At 44.0% G+C, this 21,987-nt stretch overlaps 1 protein-coding gene across 1 annotated transcript in view; it reads right to left on the reverse strand.

Moving 5' to 3' along the window:
• The window catches only part of LOC311079011 (galactose-specific lectin nattectin-like), a 29,563-nt gene extending 10,380 nt beyond the window's left edge, over positions 1-19,183 (reverse strand). The window contains exon 1 of the mRNA XM_084108129.1: positions 19,098-19,183. The gene's annotated coding sequence lies outside the window, so the exon portion shown is untranslated. The remainder of the gene's footprint in view (positions 1-19,097) is intronic.
• Positions 19,184-21,987: the final 2,804 nt, after the last annotated feature.

Below are 21,987 nucleotides of genomic sequence, written 5' to 3' on the forward strand. Positions count from 1 at the left end.
CTTTGTTGTTGCTATTATTGTTCTGAATGTCGAGTTTTGCTCGTGAAACGAACGCATTTTTAAACTGCGTCACAAAGTGAAACCAAACCGTCGTCATAGACTTTGAGCACAGAAATGATTGTAGTTGTATTCGATTACAAGATATTATATTGACATTTCATTTACAGATCACCAGGTTTGTTCAATATTGTTTGAATATATTGAATTTGACGACATTATATGTTTGCTGTTGTAATATTGAGCATACGCAACGATCGTGCAAACTGCGTGTCATTGTTCACTTTATTATTTATTAATATAATCAGCACGCAATTACCCTCTGTATGTTTATTTATATTACTTAACTGAATCTTTGTATCCTTTACTTATAACTGTTTTCTTTGTGTTTATTCTGTTTATTATAGACCACACATACATTTGTGAATCAACGTATACAAATTCCCTTTGAATAAATAAGTTGAACCGGATTCCCTGTAATGTTTCTCTTACCGGAAACACACACACCACCATCTTGACTGCATCAATCCTGAACCCTTGAGCGTCCCAAGCGCTCGTATATGGTCCTTCGAGCCGGAGCGCCTCAAGATGGATTCTGAAAATGCCACTGCAGCTGAGCCCGTTGTCCGACCTCGTCCTCCAAGAGAGAGACATCTTCCTGTTCATCTGGCCGATTACGACATCCAGCTCCCGCCTAACTTACACCCTGACACACTTCCTGCTGATTTGTCTTCGCAGAGACCATCTAGATCGTCAAGACATGCATCTAGATCCAATTCTGCTGATACGGTTTCCAGTACTTCATCCAGATCCAAACGTACGGCACAACGCAGATCTCCCAAACATGGACTCTCCGATCTTCACGCTGCCATGATGGAGGAAAGACTAAAGACGCTGGACTTGGAAGAACTTCAACAGCAGATCGAAGAGGACGCCATTGTAGATAAAGAGTGTGAGAGACTTGATGCTCAGGCTAGAGAAGCGCAGTATAGACAGGAACAAGCCACTAAGGCAAGAGAGTTGCTAGCTAAACAGGTAGAGACCCGACGGCGTCTTAAAAGGGTTCGAAACGAGCTTGTGGTTGCTAAATATGTTTGTGGACTTATTAAACAGGAATCTCAAGAGGTTAGTGATTCTGATTCACAGTTCGAACATGTTGTTGACACTGTATCAGAGGTAAGCAAACCACACATAGTTGTTGTTACAGATCCTCTTAAGTCGTCTGTAGAATCAATGCCTCGTCATTCTACCCCTTGCCTGGTTAAATTGATACCTGTGTCATCAATTATGCCTCACCCTGTTTCACCTGCTTCAGTAGCCGAACCCCCATTCAGTTCAGTCACTGCAGCTGCTGAGGTTACCCAGCCCAACATAGTTACAAGGTCATCTGCTTCGCTAGATACTGCACAGCCCAGTTTAATGTTTAGGCCAAGTAATGATGTTCCCCTAACCTTTAACCCGGCTGTGGTGGCCAGGCCACACCACTACTCAGATACCTCTGTCACCTATAGTCAGACACCCTCTGTCAATGTCCTGCCTAGAGCCCCACCTACAGTTCCTGTAACACTAGGGCCCCCTTTACATACTCAGACTTATCCAGTCGTGAATCCTAGCCCTTATTGGACAACACAATCGCACCCTGCTCCTCCACCTGACGCCTATCATAGTTGAGCATTATTGTACCCTTCCCCAGCCCAACCACCTGGTCTGGAAATGTTAGCTGCCTCAGCTTATGGTGTCCCAAAGCCGTCTATCCCATACTTTGACACTGGTCGGGAAAGTGACTTCGCACTACTGAAAATGGCCTTAGATAATGTAATGAATAACCAACCTCATTTAGGTGAACATTACAAATACCAGGTCCTTTTAAGTCACTTAAAACTCCCCAGCGCTCTTCAGTTGGCCAAAGCATACATGCACGACCCCAGGCCATACACTACCTCATTACAAGCGCTGCAGGACAAATACGGGCAACCCCGTCAACTGGTCCAGTCCGAATTAGGTGCTATATTGAATGCACCATCAGTTAAGTTCGGCGATGCAGAGGATTTTGATTCCTTTTCCCTATCTATCCAAACATTAGTAGGGATGCTCAGAACGTTGGAGGGCCCAAACGGATACGAGCTGCGCTGTGGTTCTCATGTTGACCGATTGTTAAGCAAGATGCCACCATCATATCGTGATGGGTTCGTGGAGTACTGTTTCAGCCGAGGTATCTTACAAACTGGCACAGACCGCACTTATACATTACCTGATCTGTCTGCATGGCTGCAGATGAAGTCACAGGCAAAACGCATCTCCAATAAAGCAGCTAAACTGTATCAAACTGATACCACTAGATCCACCAAGAAAGATCAGCAAAGGTCAGTACCTTTTCGCCCAAAGGAGAAATCCACATCTTTCTTGTATTCCGCTGAGGCCAGTTCAGTCTGGCAGGGACAGTTGAAATCTAAGACCCATTCCAAGATTCAACCATTTTGCCCATATTGTAACTCTAAGGACCACTTCCTTAATGCATGTACAAAGTTCAAGACACTGACTACAGATCAAATAGTACAGTGGATCTCCAAAGAGAAGCGCTGTTGGAAATGTGGGCGAAATCATACTCCAGACAGTTGTAATCTAAAAAGAACCTGTACAAATTGTAAAGAGTTACATCTGACCATCTTGCATGATGCAGCCTTACAGATCCAAAAGAGTGTGCTTATGGTCAATGTTCCTACACCTCAGGTATATTTAGACCGGCCCAACCGATCACAAAAGGTAATGCTGAAGATAGTCAAGGTTTTACTGCACAATCGAGAGAAAGTCATGGAAACATACGCCGTGCTTGATGATGGTTCAGAGCGTAGTATTGTTCTGTCACAGGCTGTAGACCAGTTGAATCTCCAGAGGGAACCTGAAACACTCACGTTACGCACTGTTCATCAGGATGTAGTTAATCTGCATGGATACACCGTTTCTTTACATGTGTCGACCCTCCACAGACCATGCAAAAAATTCCTGATTCCTCATGCTTTCACCGCAGATAACCTGAGACTTTCTGAACATTCTTACCCTGTGTCAGCTCTTCAACGAAAGTATGAGCATATCAGGTCCTTGCCGTTACCCTTGATGGACCGAGCCCAACCTCTACTGCTCATCGGGTCTGACATGCCTCACCTGCTTACTCCTGTTCAGCCAGTGTGTATAGGACCTGCCAATGGACCAATTGCAGTTTGTACCAGACTTGGTTGGACCCTCCAAGGTCCCATTGGGCTCAGTCAACCCACTCTTTCACCCTCACAGTGTTTCCACATAACCACAGCCATACCAAATACAGAGTTATTCAAGAATGTGGAACGCCTCTGGCAAATTGATACTCTGCCCTACGTAAATGAGAAAACCGCCACTCGTTCCAAACAAGACCAATATGCCCTCACTCTTCTCCAGACACATACCACAAAGGTAGACGTCAGTGGAGTTATGCGATACGCCACTCCCTTGCTTAGACGGCCTAATGCTGAACTTCTTAAAGCCCCAAAAGAAGCAGTAATGGCGAACCTTCGAAGCACTGAGCGTAGACTTGCTAAAGACCCTAAGCGAACCGAGTCTTACTGTTCTGAAATGAGGAAACTGCAAGAAGCTGGCTATGTGTCAGAGATATCAATGCAAGAAGCTGAGCAATCCCCGGAGTCGTGGTACATCCCTCACCATATGGTGACGCATAACAACAAGGACAGAATTGTTTTTAACTGTTCTTATTCATACCAAGGCCAAGCTTTAAATGACATCCTCCTGCCTGGGCCTGTTCTCGGTCCGTCCCTACTTGGTGTTTTGCTGAGGTTTCGTGAATACCCTGTAGCCATCAGCGGAGATGTAAAGGGCATGTTCCACCAGGTTCGCCTCTTGCCAAGTGATAAATCTATAGTGCGTTTTCTGTGGAGAGACATGCAGAGGACAGAGCAGCCTAGGATTTACGAATGGCAAGTTTTACCATTTGGCACAACGTGCAGCCTGTGCTGTGCCATATATGCACTCCAGGAAATCGCTCAGAACCACCCGCAAGTGGACCCAGCTCAGGTGAGAGTGGTCAAAGACTCCTTCTATGTAGACAACTGCCTCCATAGCCTTCAAACTGTTGCTGAAGCTAGAGCGTTGGTAGATGACCTACGGCAACTTTTGCAAACCGGTGGGTTTGAGCTTCGTCAATGGGCCAGCAACAGACCCGAAGTTATCCAGCATCTTCCCTCTGAAGCAAGATCACAGAATAGTGAGCTTTGGTTATCACAGAAGAGCACTGATCTCCTGGAAGGTACACTTGGACTACTGTGGAACTGCCTCAGAGACTCCTTCAACTACAAACCCAGCCAATCCGGATGTCTTGAACCCACTCTGCGTAATGTATACAGAGTTTTGGCATCTCAATATGACCCCCTGGGTTATCTAATTCCATTTACGACCCGAGCTAAAGTGCTGGTCCAAGATTTGTGGAAGAACAATCTTGGGTGGGATGACCCAATCACATCTGACAGCCTGTTGACCAGATGGCAAGAATGGCAACAAGAGCTCCAAAGTTTGAATCATATCGTAATCCCAAGGTGTTACACTCCATCTGAGGGCCATGAGGAAATCCTCAACCGGGATTTACACATATTCTGCGATGCATCTGAGAGGGCCTATGGCTCAGTGGCATACATGCGCACAGAAACCAATGAAGGACATGTACATGTTTCATTCGTGTTGGCCCGTTCTCGAGTGGCACCTCGGAAGCAAATGACAATCCCTCGGCTGGAACTGAGCGCGGCACTGACCGGAGCGCAGGTGGCTAATATCCTTCAAGCAGAACTGACTGTGCACGTCAATAATGTCATTCTCTGGTCAGACTCATCCACCGTTCTCCAATGGCTTAAATCTGAATCATGCAGATACAAAGTCTTCGTGGGAACACGGGTGGCCGAAATTCAGTCACTCACCGATATTAATTCTTGGAGGTATGTTGATTCAGCGAACAACCCTGCTGATGTAATAACAAGAGGCCAGTCGTTGAATGATTTAGTCCCACCTTGCCGCTGGATAAATGGTCCAATTTTTTTGCATCAGCCAGAGTCATTTTGGCCCACTTTGCCAGCAGAGGAACCTGACCCAGAGGCGGAGTTGAAAAAATCAGCAATCTGCCTGCAAGTGTGTACTAGTTCAGACACTCCCCTTCCTGATGTCAACCAATTTAGTACCTGGACTGAACTGCTAACGGCTACAGTTACCTCCCTTCATGGGGCGGCTACATCTTTCACGCATACAACAGATGATTCAGATGGTTACATATCAGCAGAGAAGTTTCTTCTACAACAGGCTCAAAAGGATTCCTTTCCTGAGGAGTTCAAAGCTCTCACATCTGAGCGACCATTACCATCCAACAGCAGATTAGCCTCCTTATCACCTGAGTATGATAAAGCCAGTGGACTTATCAGGGTTGGAGGGAGACTCAGACATGCCAATCATATAGAATTGGACACAATACATCCCATTGTGCTTGATCCGCAACACAACTTAACCAAGCTTCTGATCAAGGACTATGATGCCTCCCTTTTACATCCTGGGCCAGAAAGAGTCTTTGCCGAACTGAGAAGACGATACTGGATTCTGCGAGGAAGGGAAGCTATCAAGAAGCATCAATACATGTGTATGGACTGCCAGAAATGGCGTGCCAAGCCTAAAATACCCAAAATGGCCGACCTTCCACCAGCACGTCTACGTCTATACAAACCCCCATTCTATTCCACTGGAATGGACTGCTTTGGTCCATTTACAGTGAAGATCGGTCGACGAACAGAGAAAAGATGGGGAATAGTTTTCAAATGTCTGACCACCCGTTGTCTCCATCTTGATCTCTTAGAGAGCCTTGACACAGATGCATTCCTGATGTCTCTCCGCAGATTCATAGCTCGAAGAGGGAAACCATTCGAGCTCCTTTCCGACAACGGTACCAACTTTGTTGGAGGAAACAAAGAAATGAGATCAGCCTATGCAGCCATGGTGCCTCAAATACGGGAACAACTTGCAGAACAACAGATTTCATTCAGATTTAATCCCCCGAGTGCCCCTCATTTTGGAGGAGCTTGGGAACGGGAAGTTAAGTCAGTAAAGCAAGCCCTCAAAGTAGTACTGAATGATCAAACAGTGACTGAAACTGTACTGCGCACCGTGCTTATTGAGGTAGAGGGTATCCTAAATGCCAAGCCTTTGGGATACGTGTCTTCAGATGTGTCGGATCCAGACCCAGTTACGCCTAGCATCCTCCTAATGGGCCGTCACGATTCTTCACTTCCACAAGTGTTCTATGATTCAAGCAATCTTTTGGGAACCAGAAGATGGAAACATAGTCAAGTACTTGCTGACCATTTCTGGTCTAGATTCATCCATTACTATCTACCGAATTTGCAAGAAAGGCAAAAGTGGCGTAAAGATGGAAGCGAAATTGGTCTAGACCAGGTGGTACTGATAGTGGACCCACAACTTCCACGAGCATGTTGGCCGGTAGGAAAAGTGACTAATACTTTTCCTGGACTTGATGGCCGTATCAGAACAGTTGAAGTTAAGGTGCACAATCGCACATACGTTAGACCTGTATCCCGTATAGTCCCACTCCCTAAACTCTGTGATGAGGACTCTATTGAGCCTACCAATTAGTCAGGGTTCCTCACTGTTTCAAATGTCCTTACAAACATTTGGGGGCGGCTATGTGAGAAAGCCCTAACCACGCCCCCTGAGTCATTGGTATTGTACAGAGCTCGGCCAAGCGCGAACATGCAGGGGTCGGCAGCTGAGTTGCGGGTCGGGCCGGCTGGTCTGTCGTTCAGCAGTGTATATGTTTGTTTCAGTGCGTAAATGATTATGGGTGAGTTTTCGTTTATATTTTGCCTTTGTTGTTGCTATTATTGTTCTGAATGTCGAGTTTTGCTCGTGAAACGAACGCATTTTTAAACTGCGTCACAAAGTGAAACCAAACCGTCGTCATAGACTTTGAGCACAGAAATGATTGTAGTTGTATTCGATTACAAGATATTATATTGACATTTCATTTACAGATCACCAGGTTTGTTCAATATTGTTTGAATATATTGAATTTGACGACATTATATGTTTGCTGTTGTAATATTGAGCATACGCAACGATCGTGCAAACTGCGTGTCATTGTTCACTTTATTATTTATTAATATAATCAGCACGCAATTACCCTCTGTATGTTTATTTATATTACTTAACTGAATCTTTGTATCCTTTACTTATAACTGTTTTCTTTGTGTTTATTCTGTTTATTATAGACCACACATACATTTGTGAATCAACGTATACAAATTCCCTTTGAATAAATAAGTTGAACCGGATTCCCTGTAATGTTTCTCTTACCGGAAACACACACACCACCATCTTGACTGCATCAATCCTGAACCCTTGAGCGTCCCAAGCGCTCGTATATGGTCCTTCGAGCCGGAGCGCCTCAAGATGGATTCTGAAAATGCCACTGCAGCTGAGCCCGTTGTCCGACCTCGTCCTCCAAGAGAGAGACATCTTCCTGTTCATCTGGCCGATTACGACATCCAGCTCCCGCCTAACTTACACCCTGACACACTTCCTGCTGATTTGTCTTCGCAGAGACCATCTAGATCGTCAAGACATGCATCTAGATCCAATTCTGCTGATACGGTTTCCAGTACTTCATCCAGATCCAAACGTACGGCACAACGCAGATCTCCCAAACATGGACTCTCCGATCTTCACGCTGCCATGATGGAGGAAAGACTAAAGACGCTGGACTTGGAAGAACTTCAACAGCAGATCGAAGAGGACGCCATTGTAGATAAAGAGTGTGAGAGACTTGATGCTCAGGCTAGAGAAGCGCAGTATAGACAGGAACAAGCCACTAAGGCAAGAGAGTTGCTAGCTAAACAGGTAGAGACCCGACGGCGTCTTAAAAGGGTTCGAAACGAGCTTGTGGTTGCTAAATATGTTTGTGGACTTATTAAACAGGAATCTCAAGAGGTTAGTGATTCTGATTCACAGTTCGAACATGTTGTTGACACTGTATCAGAGGTAAGCAAACCACACATAGTTGTTGTTACAGATCCTCTTAAGTCGTCTGTAGAATCAATGCCTCGTCATTCTACCCCTTGCCTGGTTAAATTGATACCTGTGTCATCAATTATGCCTCACCCTGTTTCACCTGCTTCAGTAGCCAAACCCCCATTCAGTTCAGTCACTGCAGCTGCTGAGGTTACCCAGCCCAACATAGTTACAAGGTCATCTGCTTCGCTAGATACTGCACAGCCCAGTTTAATGTTTAGGCCAAGTAATGATGTTCCCCTAACCTTTAACCCGGCTGTGGTGGCCAGGCCACACCACTACTCAGATACCTCTGTCACCTATAGTCAGACACCCTCTGTCAATGTCCTGCCTAGAGCCCCACCTACAGTTCCTGTAACACTAGGGCCCCCTTTACATACTCAGACTTATCCAGTCGTGAATCCTAGCCCTTATTGGACAACACAATCGCACCCTGCTCCTCCACCTGACGCCTATCATAGTCGAGCATTATTGTACCCTTCCCCAGCCCAACCACCTGGTCTGGAAATGTTAGCTGCCTCAGCTTATGGTGTCCCAAAGCCGTCTATCCCATACTTTGACACTGGTCGGGAAAGTGACTTCGCACTACTGAAAATGGCCTTAGATAATGTAATGAATAACCAACCTCATTTAGGTGAACATTACAAATACCAGGTCCTTTTAAGTCACTTAAAACTCCCCAGCGCTCTTCAGTTGGCCAAAGCATACATGCACGACCCCAGGCCATACACTACCTCATTACAAGCGCTGCAGGACAAATACGGGCAACCCCGTCAACTGGTCCAGTCCGAATTAGGTGCTATATTGAATGCACCATCAGTTAAGTTCGGCGATGCAGAGGATTTTGATTCCTTTTCCCTATCTATCCAAACATTAGTAGGGATGCTCAGAACGTTGGAGGGCCCAAACGGATACGAGCTGCGCTGTGGTTCTCATGTTGACCGATTGTTAAGCAAGATGCCACCATCATATCGTGATGGGTTCGTGGAGTACTGTTTCAGCCGAGGTATCTTACAAACTGGCACAGACCGCACTTATACATTACCTGATCTGTCTGCATGGCTGCAGATGAAGTCACAGGCAAAACGCATCTCCAATAAAGCAGCTAAACTGTACCATTCGAGCTCCTTTCCGACAACGGTACCAACTTTGTTGGAGGAAACAAAGAAATGAGATCAGCCTATGCAGCCATGGTGCCTCAAATACGGGAACAACTTGCAGAACAACAGATTTCATTCAGATTTAATCCCCCGAGTGCCCCTCATTTTGGAGGAGCTTGGGAACGGGAAGTTAAGTCAGTAAAGCAAGCCCTCAAAGTAGTACTGAATGATCAAACAGTGACTGAAACTGTACTGCGCACCGTGCTTATTGAGGTAGAGGGTATCCTAAATGCCAAGCCTTTGGGATACGTGTCTTCAGATGTGTCGGATCCAGACCCAGTTACGCCTAGCATCCTCCTAATGGGCCGTCACGATTCTTCACTTCCACAAGTGTTCTATGATTCAAGCAATCTTTTGGGAACCAGAAGATGGAAACATAGTCAAGTACTTGCTGACCATTTCTGGTCTAGATTCATCCATTACTATCTACCGAATTTGCAAGAAAGGCAAAAGTGGCGTAAAGATGGAAGCGAAATTGGTCTAGACCAGGTGGTACTGATAGTGGACCCACAACTTCCACGAGCATGTTGGCCGGTAGGAAAAGTGACTAATACTTTTCCTGGACTTGATGGCCGTATCAGAACAGTTGAAGTTAAGGTGCACAATCGCACATACGTTAGACCTGTATCCCGTATAGTCCCACTCCCTAAACTCTGTGATGAGGACTCTATTGAGCCTACCAATTAGTCAGGGTTCCTCACTGTTTCAAATGTCCTTACAAACATTTGGGGGCGGCTATGTGAGAAAGCCCTAACCACGCCCCCTGAGTCATTGGTATTGTACAGAGCTCGGCCAAGCGCGAACATGCAGGGGTCGGCAGCTGAGTTGCGGGTCGGGCCGGCTGGTCTGTCGTTCAGCAGTGTATATGTTTGTTTCAGTGCGTAAATGATTATGGGTGAGTTTTCGTTTATATTTTGCCTTTGTTGTTGCTATTATTGTTCTGAATGTCGAGTTTTGCTCGTGAAACGAACGCATTTTTAAACTGCGTCACAAAGTGAAACCAAACCGTCGTCATAGACTTTGAGCACAGAAATGATTGTAGTTGTATTCGATTACAAGATATTATATTGACATTTCATTTACAGATCACCAGGTTTGTTCAATATTGTTTGAATATATTGAATTTGACGACATTATATGTTTGCTGTTGTAATATTGAGCATACGCAACGATCGTGCAAACTGCGTGTCATTGTTCACTTTATTATTTATTAATATAATCAGCACGCAATTACCCTCTGTATGTTTATTTATATTACTTAACTGAATCTTTGTATCCTTTACTTATAACTGTTTTCTTTGTGTTTATTCTGTTTATTATAGACCACACATACATTTGTGAATCAACGTATACAAATTCCCTTTGAATAAATAAGTTGAACCGGATTCCCTGTAATGTTTCTCTTACCGGAAACACACACACCACCATCTTGACTGCATCAATCCTGAACCCTTGAGCGTCCCAAGCGCTCGTATATGGTCCTTCGAGCCGGAGCGCCTCAAGATGGATTCTGAAAATGCCACTGCAGCTGAGCCCGTTGTCCGACCTCGTCCTCCAAGAGAGAGACATCTTCCTGTTCATCTGGCCGATTACGACATCCAGCTCCCGCCTAACTTACACCCTGACACACTTCCTGCTGATTTGTCTTCGCAGAGACCATCTAGATCGTCAAGACATGCATCTAGATCCAATTCTGCTGATACGGTTTCCAGTACTTCATCCAGATCCAAACGTACGGCACAACGCAGATCTCCCAAACATGGACTCTCCGATCTTCACGCTGCCATGATGGAGGAAAGACTAAAGACGCTGGACTTGGAAGAACTTCAACAGCAGATCGAAGAGGACGCCATTGTAGATAAAGAGTGTGAGAGACTTGATGCTCAGGCTAGAGAAGCGCAGTATAGACAGGAACAAGCCACTAAGGCAAGAGAGTTGCTAGCTAAACAGGTAGAGACCCGACGGCGTCTTAAAAGGGTTCGAAACGAGCTTGTGGTTGCTAAATATGTTTGTGGACTTATTAAACAGGAATCTCAAGAGGTTAGTGATTCTGATTCACAGTTCGAACATGTTGTTGACACTGTATCAGAGGTAAGCAAACCACACATAGTTGTTGTTACAGATCCTCTTAAGTCGTCTGTAGAATCAATGCCTCGTCATTCTACCCCTTGCCTGGTTAAATTGATACCTGTGTCATCAATTATGCCTCACCCTGTTTCACCTGCTTCAGTAGCCAAACCCCCATTCAGTTCAGTCACTGCAGCTGCTGAGGTTACCCAGCCCAACATAGTTACAAGGTCATCTGCTTCGCTAGATACTGCACAGCCCAGTTTAATGTTTAGGCCAAGTAATGATGTTCCCCTAACCTTTAACCCGGCTGTGGTGGCCAGGCCACACCACTACTCAGATACCTCTGTCACCTATAGTCAGACACCCTCTGTCAATGTCCTGCCTAGAGCCCCACCTACAGTTCCTGTAACACTAGGGCCCCCTTTACATACTCAGACTTATCCAGTCGTGAATCCTAGCCCTTATTGGACAACACAATCGCACCCTGCTCCTCCACCTGACGCCTATCATAGTCGAGCATTATTGTACCCTTCCCCAGCCCAACCACCTGGTCTGGAAATGTTAGCTGCCTCAGCTTATGGTGTCCCAAAGCCGTCTATCCCATACTTTGACACTGGTCGGGAAAGTGACTTCGCACTACTGAAAATGGCCTTAGATAATGTAATGAATAACCAACCTCATTTAGGTGAACATTACAAATACCAGGTCCTTTTAAGTCACTTAAAACTCCCCAGCGCTCTTCAGTTGGCCAAAGCATACATGCACGACCCCAGGCCATACACTACCTCATTACAAGCGCTGCAGGACAAATACGGGCAACCCCGTCAACTGGTCCAGTCCGAATTAGGTGCTATATTGAATGCACCATCAGTTAAGTTCGGCGATGCAGAGGATTTTGATTCCTTTTCCCTATCTATCCAAACATTAGTAGGGATGCTCAGAACGTTGGAGGGCCCAAACGGATACGAGCTGCGCTGTGGTTCTCATGTTGACCGATTGTTAAGCAAGATGCCACCATCATATCGTGATGGGTTCGTGGAGTACTGTTTCAGCCGAGGTATCTTACAAACTGGCACAGACCGCACTTATACATTACCTGATCTGTCTGCATGGCTGCAGATGAAGTCACAGGCAAAACGCATCTCCAATAAAGCAGCTAAACTGTATCAAACTGATACCACTAGATCCACCAAGAAAGATCAGCAAAGGTCAGTACCTTTTCGCCCAAAGGAGAAATCCACATCTTTCTTGTATTCCGCTGAGGCCAGTTCAGTCTGGCAGGGACAGTTGAAATCTAAGACCCATTCCAAGATTCAACCATTTTGCCCATATTGTAACTCTAAGGACCACTTCCTTAATGCATGTACAAAGTTCAAGACACTGACTACAGATCAAATAGTACAGTGGATCTCCAAAGAGAAGCGCTGTTGGAAATGTGGGCGAAATCATACTCCAGACAGTTGTAATCTAAAAAGAACCTGTACAAATTGTAAAGAGTTACATCTGACCATCTTGCATGATGCAGCCTTACAGATCCAAAAGAGTGTGCTTATGGTCAATGTTCCTACACCTCAGGTATATTTAGACCGGCCCAACCGATCACAAAAGGTAATGCTGAAGATAGTCAAGGTTTTACTGCACAATCGAGAGAAAGTCATGGAAACATACGCCGTGCTTGATGATGGTTCAGAGCGTAGTATTGTTCTGTCACAGGCTGTAGACCAGTTGAATCTCCAGAGGGAACCTGAAACACTCACGTTACGCACTGTTCATCAGGATGTAGTTAATCTGCATGGATACACCGTTTCTTTACATGTGTCGACCCTTCACAGACCATGCAAAAAATTCCTGATTCCTCATGCTTTCACCGCAGATAACCTGAGACTTTCTGAACATTCTTACCCTGTGTCAGCTCTTCAACGAAAGTATGAGCATATCAGGTCCTTGCCGTTACCCTTGATGGACCGAGCCCAACCTCTACTGCTCATCGGGTCTGACATGCCTCACCTGCTTACTCCTGTTCAGCCAGTGTGTATAGGACCTGCCAATGGACCAATTGCAGTTTGTACCAGACTTGGTTGGACCCTCCAAGGTCCCATTGGGCTCAGTCAACCCACTCTTTCACCCTCACAGTGTTTCCACATAACCACAGCCATACCAAATACAGAGTTATTCAAGAATGTGGAACGCCTCTGGCAAATTGATACTCTGCCCTACGTAAATGAGAAAACCGCCACTCGTTCCAAACAAGACCAATATGCCCTCACTCTTCTCCAGACACATACCACAAAGGTAGACGTCAGTGGAGTTATGCGATACGCCACTCCCTTGCTTAGACGGCCTAATGCTGAACTTCTTAAAGCCCCAAAAGAAGCAGTAATGGCGAACCTTCGAAGCACTGAGCGTAGACTTGCTAAAGACCCTAAGCGAACCGAGTCTTACTGTTCTGAAATGAGGAAACTGCAAGAAGCTGGCTATGTGTCAGAGATATCAATGCAAGAAGCTGAGCAATCCCCGGAGTCGTGGTACATCCCTCACCATATGGTGACGCATAACAACAAGGACAGAATTGTTTTTAACTGTTCTTATTCATACCAAGGCCAAGCTTTAAATGACATCCTCCTGCCTGGGCCTGTTCTCGGTCCGTCCCTACTTGGTGTTTTGCTGAGGTTTCGTGAATACCCTGTAGCCATCAGCGGAGATGTAAAGGGCATGTTCCACCAGGTTCGCCTCTTGCCAAGTGATAAATCTATAGTGCGTTTTCTGTGGAGAGACATGCAGAGGACAGAGCAGCCTAGGATTTACGAATGGCAAGTTTTACCATTTGGCACAACGTGCAGCCCGTGCTGTGCCATATATGCACTCCAGGAAATCGCTCAGAACCACCCGCAAGTGGACCCAGCTCAGGTGAGAGTGGTCAAAGACTCCTTCTATGTAGACAACTGCCTCCATAGCCTTCAAACTGTTGCTGAAGCTAGAGCGTTGGTAGATGACCTACGGCAACTTTTGCAAACCGGTGGGTTTGAGCTTCGTCAATGGGCCAGCAACAGACCCGAAGTTATCCAGCATCTTCCCTCTGAAGCAAGATCACAGAATAGTGAGCTTTGGTTATCACAGAAGAGCACTGATCTCCTGGAAGGTACACTTGGACTACTGTGGAACTGCCTCAGAGACTCCTTCAACTACAAACCCAGCCAATCCGGATGTCTTGAACCCACTCTGCGTAATGTATACAGAGTTTTGGCATCTCAATATGACCCCCTGGGTTATCTAATTCCATTTACGACCCGAGCTAAAGTGCTGGTCCAAGATTTGTGGAAGAACAATCTTGGGTGGGATGACCCAATCACATCTGACAGCCTGTTGACCAGATGGCAAGAATGGCAACAAGAGCTCCAAAGTTTGAATCATATCGTAATCCCAAGGTGTTACACTCCATCTGAGGGCCATGAGGAAATCCTCAACCGGGATTTACACATATTCTGCGATGCATCTGAGAGGGCCTATGGCTCAGTGGCATACATGCGCACAGAAACCAATGAAGGACATGTACATGTTTCATTCGTGTTGGCCCGTTCTCGAGTGGCACCTCGGAAGCAAATGACAATCCCTCGGCTGGAACTGAGCGCGGCACTGACCGGAGCGCAGGTGGCTAATATCCTTCAAGCAGAACTGACTGTGCACGTCAATAATGTCATTCTCTGGTCAGACTCATCCACCGTTCTCCAATGGCTTAAATCTGAATCATGCAGATACAAAGTCTTCGTGGGAACACGGGTGGCCGAAATTCAGTCACTCACCGATATTAATTCTTGGAGGTATGTTGATTCAGCGAACAACCCTGCTGATGTAATAACAAGAGGCCAGTCGTTGAATGATTTAGTCCCACCTTGCCGCTGGATAAATGGTCCAAATTTTTTGCATCAGCCAGAGTCATTTTGGCCCACTTTGCCAGCAGAGGAACCTGACCCAGAGGCGGAGTTGAAAAAATCAGCAATCTGCCTGCAAGTGTGTACTAGTTCAGACACTCCCCTTCCTGATGTCAACCAATTTAGTACCTGGACTGAACTGCTAAAGGCTACAGTTACCTCCCTTCATGGGGCGGCTACATCTTTCACGCATACAACAGATGATTCAGATGGTTACATATCAGCAGAGAAGTTTCTTCTACAACAGGCTCAAAAGGATTCCTTTCCTGAGGAGTTCAAAGCTCTCACATCTGAGCGACCATTACCATCCAACAGCAGATTAGCCTCCTTATCACCTGAGTATGATAAAGCCAGTGGACTTATCAGGGTTGGAGGGAGACTCAGACATGCCAATCATATAGAATTGGACACAATACATCCCATTGTGCTTGATCCGCAACACAACTTAACCAAGCTTCTGATCAAGGACTATGATGCCTCCCTTTTACATCCTGGGCCAGAAAGAGTCTTTGCCGAACTGAGAAGACGATACTGGATTCTGCGAGGAAGGGAAGCTATCAAGAAGCATCAATACATGTGTATGGACTGCCAGAAATGGCGTGCCAAGCCTAAAATACCCAAAATGGCCGACCTTCCACCAGCACGTCTACGTCTATACAAACCCCCATTCTATTCCACTGGAATGGACTGCTTTGGTCCATTTACAGTGAAGATCGGTCGACGAACAGAGAAAAGATGGGGAATAGTTTTCAAATGTCTGACCACCCGTTGTCTCCATCTTGATCTCTTAGAGAGCCTTGACACAGATGCATTCCTGATGTCTCTCCGCAGATTCATAGCTCGAAGAGGGAAACCATTCGAGCTCCTTTCCGACAACGGTACCAACTTTGTTGGAGGAAACAAAGAAATGAGATCAGCCTATGCAGCCATGGTGCCTCAAATACGGGAACAACTTGCAGAACAACAGATTTCATTCAGATTTAATCCCCCGAGTGCCCCTCATTTTGGAGGAGCTTGGGAACGGGAAGTTAAGTCAGTAAAGCAAGCCCTCAAAGTAGTACTGAATGATCAAACAGTGACTGAAACTGTACTGCGCACCGTGCTTATTGAGGTAGAGGGTATCCTAAATGCCAAGCCTTTGGGATACGTGTCTTCAGATGTGTCGGATCCAGACCCAGTTACGCCTAGCATCCTCCTAATGGGCCGTCACGATTCTTCACTTCCACAAGTGTTCTATGATTCAAGCAATCTTTTGGGAACCAGAAGATGGAAACATAGTCAAGTACTTGCTGACCATTTCTGGTCTAGATTCATCCATTACTATCTACCGAATTTGCAAGAAAGGCAAAAGTGGCGTAAAGATGGAAGCGAAATTGGTCTAGACCAGGTGGTACTGATAGTGGACCCACAACTTCCACGAGCATGTTGGCCGGTAGGAAAAGTGACTAATACTTTTCCTGGACTTGATGGCCGTATCAGAACAGTTGAAGTTAAGGTGCACAATCGCACATACGTTAGACCTGTATCCCGTATAGTCCCACTCCCTAAACTCTGTGATGAGGACTCTATTGAGCCTACCAATTAGTCAGGGTTCCTCAATGTTTCAAATGTCCTTACAAACATTTGGGGGCGGCTATGTGAGAAAGCCCTAACCACGCCCCCTGAGTCATTGGTATTGTACAGAGCTCGGCCAAGCGCGAACATGCAGGGGTCGGCAGCTGAGTTGCGGGTCGGGCCGGCTGGTCTGTCGTTCAGCAGTGTATATGTTTGTTTCAGTGCGTAAATGATTATGGGTGAGTTTTCGTTTATATTTTGCCTTTGTTGTTGCTATTATTGTTCTGAATGTCGAGTTTTGCTCGTGAAACGAACGCATTTTTAAACTGCGTCACAAAGTGAAACCAAACCGTCGTCATAGACTTTGAGCACAGAAATGATTGTAGTTGTATTCGATTACAAGATATTATATTGACATTTCATTTACAGATCACCAGGTTTGTTCAATATTGTTTGAATATATTGAATTTGACGACATTATATGTTTGCTGTTGTAATATTGAGCATACGCAACGATCGTGCAAACTGCGTGTCATTGTTCACTTTATTATTTATTAATATAATCAGCACGCAATTACCCTCTGTATGTTTATTTATATTACTTAACTGAATCTTTGTATCCTTTACTTATAACTGTTTTCTTTGTGTTTATTCTGTTTATTATAGACCACACATACATTTGTGAATCAACGTATACAAATTCCCTTTGAATAAATAAGTTGAACCGGATTCCCTCTAATGTTTCTCTTGCCGGAAACACACACACCACCATCTTGACTGCATCAATCCTGAACCCTTGAGCGTCCCAAGCGCTCGTATAAAGACTACACTTTAAAACCTTAAAAATACCTTCTTTAATCGTTTAACCATTTTGTAATATTTAGTTTATTTACCATGAGACACAAAATGCGTTTTCTCCAATATAACCATAATACACCAAAACCCAACATAGCCTAAATTCACAAAAGACATCAATTTTATTAGCTTGATGTAATCCAAATCTTTAGAAGACGTTTGCAAGAAACAGATCCAAATTCAGCCCTTCATCCAGCGATCTTCATCTCCATTTCTCAGCAGCGACCGTAAACGTCAAATCCCACGCTCGTGATGAATTCAAATACTAAAATTGCCAAAACTGCCATTTCCCTACACATCTCTGTCCATTACGTTTTATCTTTATATTATTATATTATATTATCCGCATATTCTGTATACAATGGGTATGTTTAGGTTGGGAGTAGGGTTAAGGGATCTTACATTTATCTATAAAACGGTAAAAGGGAAATTATACAGATATCTTTATGATATGAAAGATTCGTAAATAGTTCATGTTTTGTAGCTGTAAAATCGTAATAATGTTACGTTTAAATGTTGCAGATACGTCCATATCCCCACATAGCAATATTGTTTCAGCCCAGATCTGGCCCACGTGGAAAGATGATCTGGCCCTCATGCAGTGTGGAATGACGGCCCTTGGGTGGACCGCTCCTGTTTGCCAGATCTGGGCCACAAGCAGGCCATAGCAATGCCACATGTCAGCCAAGAGCAAATAAATAAACCATAACTGGACCTTATCTGAGCCACAAAACCTGTGTATATTAAATATGAAGTCATCTCTCCACATGTGCCAGATGTGGGCCGGATCTGGGCCGAAACAATGTTGCTATGTGGGTCATACGTTTCATATCATACGTCCATATCTATACAAACATACAAAAAGTACATTTTCTATCTTTGAAAATTACATACTATTACCTACATATTAACAATGAGACCAGGCTGGTATGGACCTTGGGTTGAAATGCAATGCTTAAATAATGCTTGGAAAGAACCTGCATTTCTTAAAATGGAGTTAATGTAGAAACAACTGTATTTGACTTCCTCTTTTTTGTAGAGCATGATGAGATAAGCAAAAGTTTTGAAAGTTAGGTTCTTGAACTTAATGTGTCTTTACCAACCACAGAGATTATCACGAGGGCTGCTTAGATGAGGCGTATCCTCCAACATTACTGTCTAATCCATTAAAGCACGTTCAGCGGTTCCACATTGAGCATTTTACAATCACTAATCTGCCTATAAGACACACATGCTGTGAGACACACATGCACAACATAAAACACAGGCTACATTCTTAATAACCAAAAAAAAAAAAATCTAGGCTCTGTTCTGGGAATGTTCAACAGTACTAACATTCACAGAACGTGCATGAATCAAAAATATTACATGGGTTTTAGTAAAAGTGAAATAACAAGTAAATGTAAATGTAAATGTGAAAAAGTCAAACCTGAGGAAATCTGTGTTCCAAACAGCAAACAGTTTTCCTGCTGGATAGTATATAAGAGATGTGTCTTGATTTCTTGAATTATTTTGCTGTATTCTTTTGCCACGACATTGTGGGCTTATATACGTGTACTCATGTGACGTAAGATGTATGCCAGCCAATCAGGATCTGCATGTTACTGAAATATCATATGTCAGCTTTCTCTTTCCAGTAAATTACATAACTTTCAGGAAAAACAAAAACAAACAAACACAGTATGGGTCTGGGTGGGAGAGTGGGAGGCAGGATTGTGACTGGAAATTAACAGGAATGTCTTATTTGATCTTGAGATGTCTCAAGACACATACTCTGTGTATTCATAGCAGATGACTGTTGGATGTTAATTGAATGCATGATTTGTCATTGTTATATCCTATAGCTATACATTATTGTCATTTTGAAGGATGTACTCAGTTGAATCAGCTCACTCATAATATCCCCCTGCCCGCAGGTTGAAGACTTTCAGAAGTGACGGAGACTCACTTGTGCTGCTTCGTTTTTGAGGTTCAGTTTGTAGTTATACAAACCGTCCTTCTTCTGTCATTTAAATTGTTGTCTTCTTCAAGCACTCTTGCTCTTCTTCACTGTAGTCTTCGTCTGTCTGGTGGTTTCAAAAAGGTTCTCTTCCCCATCATGGTTGGTTAAGTAACATTAAGTTCAGGAAACTAACTTGATCAACTACTGCCCATCTCGCCCAGTTCTTCTTCTTCTTCTTCTTCTTCTTCTTCTTCTTCAAAAAGTGGAAGTCAAATACAAGTTTCAAGTATTGCAGGTTCTTTCCAAGCAGCATTCAAACATCTTTATATGGCATTAACTTAAAAGCAAGCAAAATAACATTTATTTGATACAGGTTTCTTTTGAATAGCAATATCAACATCAATATCCAAAACGTTTATCAGCTGGAGAAAATAGTTCTGAAAGTAATTCCAACAATATTGTTTCTCTGTGCCGTTATCATTAAAACTGTGAAGTGAACTCAGCTATTCTTCATTTAGAACAATTTTAAGAACTATATCTTTATCGTTATCTTTGTAGTTATCATTCTTGGTGTGAACGGGCCTTAATACTGTTCTCGCAATATGACATGGACAAAACATCAATAATACAAAAACAAACACCAATGACACTCAATTTCATTAACCACTACACCTTAATAAATACAGCACCATAATATGTCCATATTGATTTAAATATATAGTCTGATTTTAAAACTGCATTCACTGTGATTATGTAATTAGATCATTGACATGTTACAGTTATGTACAAAAACCGACATTGAAAAAAAGTCTCTGTCAAACTGTATTCATATTTATCTATATTAACATTTATGTATAGATTTAAAATGTCTCACGTGGCTCATTATAGGCTCACTGTAAAGTATTTCTCAGTATCTGCTCCAGTATGTTTTAATAATGTTGGCACTTTCCCATTGGGCCGATGTGCACTTTAATTTCCTATTATCACTGTAAAGCTGCTTTGAAACAGTCTGTATTGTTAAAGGGGTCATATGGTGGTTCTAAAAAGAACATTATTTTGTATATTTGGGTAAATGCAATGTGTTTACGTGGTTTTAGGTTAAAAAAAAAAACTTCTGTGAGAGCACCCTCTCAAAATGAGGCACGCTCCCCCTTAGAAGTGGAACCTATTCGTTGAATTGAGTCTTCTCTCTGTGAGGAGATCCCGAAGGTGTTCAATCACTTCAGTGCTTCTTTCCTGCTAATGGGTTGGACTGAGGTCTGTCTCCTCCACCTCAAAATGTTGTTGTTGTATTGACGCACATTATGATGCAGTGGATACAAATCCGTGGGAAGCACGACTTGATTGTCAGGTTACTGAGGGGAGCAAGGAGACAGAATCCACTCTTTACCCTCTTGGGACTTATATCTGGCACTGCAGAGACCTCCCTTGAGCCCTGCAGGCAGTGAGTTAAAAATCCTGTTTCAGAGAAACAGTTCTCCTGCTTGTTTGGTCTCTATCTAGAGCAGGGGTGGGCAACTTCGGTCCTGGAGGGCCACTGTCCTACAGAGTTTAGCTTCAACCCTAATCAAACACACCTGAACAAGCTAATCAAGGTCCTCAGGATTACTAGAAAATTACAGGCAGGTGATTTTTTCAGGGTTGGAGCTAAACTCTGTAGGACAGTGGCCCTCCAGGACCGAAGTTGCCCACCCCTGATCTAGAGCATACATGGGCAATATACGGCCCGGGGGCCGGATCCGGCCCGCATATTGCTTCAATCCGGCCCCCGCGATGCGCTCGATGCACTCGCAATTTGGACATTCATTATTTATATGAAAACCCCAAATCGCACGAAAATCACACACAAAACACATAATCGTACAAATACTTAAATCGTGCATTTATTAGCTTCTTGTTTCAGTGAAGAAATGTCACTTTAGCTTAGTTATCACGCATGAGAATGAGGAAGTGTATACAGGACGTGTCACGAACCACGTGACGTGAGATGATTGACAGGTCAAATCTGACGCAAATCAGGAAGAGACACATCTAGCTCCGTTCGCTGTTTGAGCTCTTCAGATCGCATAATTCAGTGGAAAATGAATAAAAATGTTTTTCTGTATGACGAAATATTTTACTAACATGTGATAACTAATCATTTTTTCTCCAAATATGCGCACCATTGGACTAATAGGCCTGGCGGATGCTGTATTTTTTATGTATTTGAACACAAATAAACCGGAGAAGACGAGAATAAATGTTGTGTGAGTAATGATTTCTATTCAAAATAACGATCGTTACAGATTAATTATTTTGCACTCCTGGCATAAATTAAGAAATGAATGTCACTGCAAACCAGTTTAATCATAAACAGTGGTCAAATATCGAAGCTGGA

The sequence above is a fragment of the Abramis brama genome, assembly GCF_963993115.1.
Source record: "Abramis brama genome assembly, chromosome: 1".
Lineage (NCBI taxonomy): Eukaryota > Metazoa > Chordata > Actinopteri > Cypriniformes > Leuciscidae > Abramis > Abramis brama.